General features: G+C 38.8%; 1 pseudogene; it reads right to left on the bottom strand.

Moving 5' to 3' along the window:
- Positions 1-3,251: 3,251 nt before the first annotated feature.
- On the bottom strand, positions 3,252-4,215 carry LOC144240540 (large ribosomal subunit protein uL30-like; annotated as a pseudogene).
- Positions 4,216-5,515: the final 1,300 nt, after the last annotated feature.

A 5,515-nucleotide genomic window follows, 5' to 3' on the forward strand; every position in this document is an offset into this window, starting at 1 on the left:
AGGGCTCAAACTCGTGATCTGCAAGATCATGACCTGAGCCATAGTCAGAAGCCTAACTGACTGAGCCACCCAGGCAACCCTCTTCTTTTTTTAATGTTTTAAATTATTTATTTAAAGTTTTTTTTTTAAGTTTACTTATTTATTTTGAGACAAAGGGAAAGAGAATACACAGGAGCACCAGAAGGGCACAGAGAAAGGGAGAGAGAGAATCTCAAGCAGTCTCCCCACTGTCAGCAGAGCCCAGCGTGGGGCTTAAACACACTGTGAGATCTTGACCTGAGCCGAAATCAAGAATTGGATGCTTAACTGACTGAGCCACCATGTAACCCAGATATTTTTATTTATTTTTGAGAGAGAAAGAGCACGAGTGGGGAAGGGAAGGACAAAGAAGATTTGAAGTGGGCTCCAGGCTGACGGCTGAGAGCCTGATGCCAGGCTCTAACCCATGAACCATGAAATCATGACCTGAGTGGAAGGGGAACAATTAACCCACTGAGTCACCTGAGGTTCCCAACCCCTCTGTTCTTAAAAATGCCTACATCTCAGAGGAAATTAGTTAATCAAAGCCTAACCTGCTGGAATATTATCACAACTGAACTGATTGTGTTAGGAAAACACCCAATCCCAGCCCACTCTAGCCTTCCTGTCCCACCTATTAAAGGAGAACAAAACTGAGAAGATCATAGTCTAGAGGAATAGGCTCACTAAAAGACTGAGACCTAATCATAAGATATAAAATGTTTTTCCTCACCCCACACCTATCTATGGAAACCTGAAAAATCAACAAAAATGTTTCTGGAACTACTGAATGATTAAAGCAAGGTTACAGATTGTGAGGTTAATATATAAAATTCAATTGATTTTCTACATAAGAGCAATAAACAAGTGGGATTTGAAATTTAAAAAAAAAAAACAAAACCTCACCAATATCTGTTGTTTTCTATGTAGCTAATTTTAGCTATTCTTACAGATTTGAAGTGGTCATTGTAGTTTTGATTTGGTTTCCCTGATGATGAGTAATGCTGAGCACCTTTTCATATGTCTGTTAGTCATTTGGATGTTGTCTTTGGAAAAATGTCTATTCATGTCTTTTGCCCATTACATGACTGACACGTGGGTCAGACAGTTGAGCATCCGACTCTTGATTTTGGCTCAGGTCATGATCTCACCTTTTGTGGTTTCAAGCCCCATGTTGGGTCCTGTGCTGATGGTGCAAAGCCTGCTAGGAATTCTCTCTCTCCCTCTCTCTCTGCCCCTCCCCTGCTCTCTCTCTTTCTCACTCCCTGTCAAAATAAATGAATAAACTTAAAAAAATGTATCCTGCTCATTTTATAACTAGTGGTTGGGAAAATAAATAGGTAGAACACAGAGAATTTTTAGTAGAGTGAAAATATTCTCTATGATAGTATAATGATGGATATATGTCATTATATATTCATTCAAACCTACAGAATGTATAACACCATAAGTGAACCCTAAGGTAAAGTATACAACTTGGGTGATTATGATGTGTCAATGTAGATTTCCTTTCTCCTAAAATGTTCTATTCTGGTGAGTGATGTTCACAATGGAGGAGACTATATATGTGTGGGTACATAGTGGAAATATAGAGGGTATAGGGGAAATCTCTGTACCTCTTTCTCAATTTTGTTAAAAATCAAAACATATTCTAGGGGCGCCTGGGTGGCTCAGTTGGTTAAGCGTCCAACTTCGGCTCAGGTCATGATCTCATGGTTCATGGGTTCAAGACTTGCATTGGGCTCTGTGCTGACAGCTCAGAGCCTGGAGCCTGGAGTGGATTCTGTGTCTCCCTCTCTCTGACCCTCCCTGCTCATACTGTCTCTCTCTCTCTCTCTCTCTCTCTCAGAAATAAATAAAAAACATAAAAACAAAATCAAACATATTCTAAAAACATAAAATTTTAAAAAATCCAGTACCCTGTAGCTTTCAACCTCCTCTGTTCCCAGCCACCTTCCAAGCTATAAGCAACCGTTCACCTACTTTATATATTCTGGATTTGTGATGAATCCCCAACAGGACCAATGCTGTGGCTGGACTGGCCCATGTGGTTTTTATTTTGATTACAGGATACATTAGGAAACCACCAAGGAATTCTGAATAATAAAATTTATTACTCACAGGTCCTGGAAGGAACATGGCATGTCAGTGGCACATAGTAAAGTCAGGATAAGGGGAAGGGGATGGGGGAGGCAGAAGATTGAGAGAGAGAGACAGACAGGCAGACAGAGACACAGACCCTGAATGTGAGCTTCTGTGTTTATTAGAGTTCGACAGTGGAGTGTCTAGGGTTTAATGGGTTCACTTTTCACTGGCTAATTTAAAGCATAAAAGCAAGAATTAGGGGTGGGAAGGTAGAAGCAGGGTCACTCAAGCAGTTATCTCAGTTAACCAGGGCTTTTTGAAAAAGGAAGCTTCGTGGTGGGGGTGGCTTAATTCCTTATCTGGTCATTTTTGCTAGTAGGTGGGCAGCTGGCAATATGTTTATTCAAGATGGATGCCTTTTAATATGGATTTCTTTACAATCAAAAGCTTACTGTCAGCCACTTAATTAAAAAAAACTCTTAGAGGTAGGCATTTACACTACACAGAGAATCTAAACTATTAGGGTATTTGTTTTATATAATTCCCACCACTTTTATGAAGCAGCAGGTAGAACTCCCCCAGGATAGAACAACTTCACTATGTCTTCCTAGCAGAAATTCCAAAATATCTGTGTACCAGTGCCTCATGTATTTGCTCATTTTTTGCCATTTCAAATGCGGTAATCCTGCCTTTGATCTACCACTGTAAATTTTCTGTATATGTTTATGGAGAGATGGTGAGCTGATGCCTTGTCATTTTAGTCCATTGATCTCTGGACTCAAAGGAATCACATTTAGACATATGAAGAAATTAGGTGACATTACCTGAGGTTTTGTGATGTCTTGGATTTTCCCCTTTTGCTCATTCTAGATTTACTTTTTACCCTTCTTCATCCTGCTCTGTGTAGCAAAGGCTGAACTCTATGGACCTATAATCTTGTTTTCTTGCCTTCTGCCTGATAGTTGTGTTCAGCCAATGGAATGCACAGGTGGGAAATTAGAGGGATTAAGCTGAGACAGAGACATATCAGGTTTCTTCTTGCTCTGTGTTTCTCTCTGCTGGACTGAATTTTGTTTTTGTTTTTGTTTCCATTTGAAAGTAGTCATTTACTAACTAACGAGATTACAAAAATAATCATGGTAGACATCTTAGTTCATTCTTCTAATAAGCCTTTGATCTAGTCTTTCCTGTTGCCAGCATCTCCACCTTTTATAAAATGAGTGGTCTGTTTCTTCATTTTCCCTCATGGAAAAGATAATTTGAAGGGCCATAAAAAGTTGTTTGTTTCTTTGAAATGTTTTCCAACAGTGTAGATCTAGTGAAACAGATCCTCCATGCAGAAGATGTCATATTTACCAGGAGATTGAGCAATCAGTATGTTATCTGTCAGGGCAATTTGCTTCTCCTTCTCCTTCTCCTTCTTCTTCTTCTTTTTTGCCATAACAAATGATTGTAGATCAATTGTTCAGACATATCTTTAGCATAAAACATGCAAAGTGGTACTGGTACAACAAAAATTTATTACTTAGTCTAATGTAACTTGTAGACCAATTTAGTCACTGATTGCAGGTTTGGGTATTCTTATGCTATGTATATGGTTCCACAATTCATAGCATGTTAACTGAAGCCTCGTTGAACTTAACAAAGGTGCCACTGACAATCTGGCAAAGGCAAAAAAGCTGCAATACCTTTTGAACCTTTGGGCTCCTAGCATTGATACCTTTGATCCTAATGATAAATGCTAATTTGAGGGGTGCCTAGGTTGCTCAGTCAGTTAAGTGTCCAACTTCGGCTCAGGTCATGATCTCATGGTTCGTGGGTTCAAGCCCTGCGGCAGGCTCTGTGCTGACAGCCAGCTCAGAGCTTGGAGCCTGTTTCAGATTCTGTGTCTCCCTCTCTCTCTGACCCTCCCCTGCTCACGCTGTCTCTAAGATATAAATAAAACATTAAACAAAATTTTTAAATGCTAATTTGAGTTCTGTAGATACATAGAAGTTGCCAGCTTTTCTTGCCTTCCTAGACATTTGAGTATCAGTTCTGTACATCTGCCTGTATTCCTTGGTGATGATTACCTTTTTCATATATAAGATTCCTCCTTGCCTTGTGAAGCATCTTTAGGGCAAACTTCTCAGACACTTGATCTTCACTTTGTGAAATTCCCTCACTTTTGCTTAATAGCGTCTGGCACAGCAGGAATCTTATCTTCTTTTTTGTATCCTCAATAGTTCCAGTGGGAAAAGAGGTTTTTGGGGTCTTGTTGTTGTTGTTCTTGTTTTTGTTTTTAACATATGTTTCTCTACTAGTGTCCACAGCTTCTGGTCAAGCATTACACAAATGTACTTCTAAGAGCATGTGACAATCACCACCTTCTTTACCCCTTCAGATCTAAGGGTATTAATTGCTTCCTACTGCTTTAAGTTCAGGGTACTTGACCATTCTTTAAGTTTTCTTTATCTCTAACAACTCTATCGTAAATAGAGTTGTTACATTTACGTTATGTATACCTTACATACGTTACATTTACATTTACGTTATGTATACCTTACATAACTCTCTACAATTATATCTATTTTAAATTACTTCTTTTTGAGTGTGCTTGTTTTATTCTAGTAGTTTGACCAATACTCTGGACTTTGCATTAGGTAAAATGACTGGACACGGATGTACTTCTAAATGTGTGGGAAGAAATAAACAAAGGATTATTTGGTTCTAATAGGTTTAACCTTACCAAAGAAAGTAGTGGTCATCAAATTTTGCATGTTCCACGTACTTCAATATATTTTCAACTTACTTCTTTAATGTTGGTGGACATATGCTTGATTCCAGCCTAAGGATTATAAGAGGTGACATATCTCATTTGCAATCATAGGCAGGTAAGAGAAGGAGTAAACACTCATGCTGTATTCTCCTCTGCCTTAGCCATAGTTGATGCCAGGCTCTCTCAGGATGAAGAAGGGTTGCCCTACAAACACCAGCTCTCCAAACTTTCTTAGGTAAAACCACAAGAACAATGGGTTACAAAACATAAGATACATTAGTAATAAAAATTTTGACATACCAGTACTATGCTTGTTTTATGCTAAAGATATATCTGCACAAGAATAAAGTACATTGGTAAAGTGTCTCTATTGCATCATTTTAACAGCAATAGAACAGAAATTATTAAAGCTTCCATAAACAGAAACAAGTTAAATAAACTAATTTAAACACACAGATACAGAAAAATTGCAGGCTATAATATTGTTACCTGAAGAATACTCTCTATAGAATCCCAACTTTTGGGGCGCCTGGGTGGCTCAGTCGGTTGTGTTTGACTTCAGCTCAGGTCATGATCTCCCAGTTCATAAGTTCAAGTCCTATGTCGGGCTTTGTGCTGACAGCTCAGAGCCTGAAGCTTGTTTTGGATTCTGTG

The sequence above is a fragment of the Crocuta crocuta genome, unplaced genomic scaffold (assembly GCF_008692635.1).
Source record: "Crocuta crocuta isolate KB4526 unplaced genomic scaffold, BGI_CrCroc_1.0 scaffold6, whole genome shotgun sequence".
NCBI classification, from domain to species: Eukaryota; Metazoa; Chordata; class Mammalia; order Carnivora; family Hyaenidae; genus Crocuta; species Crocuta crocuta.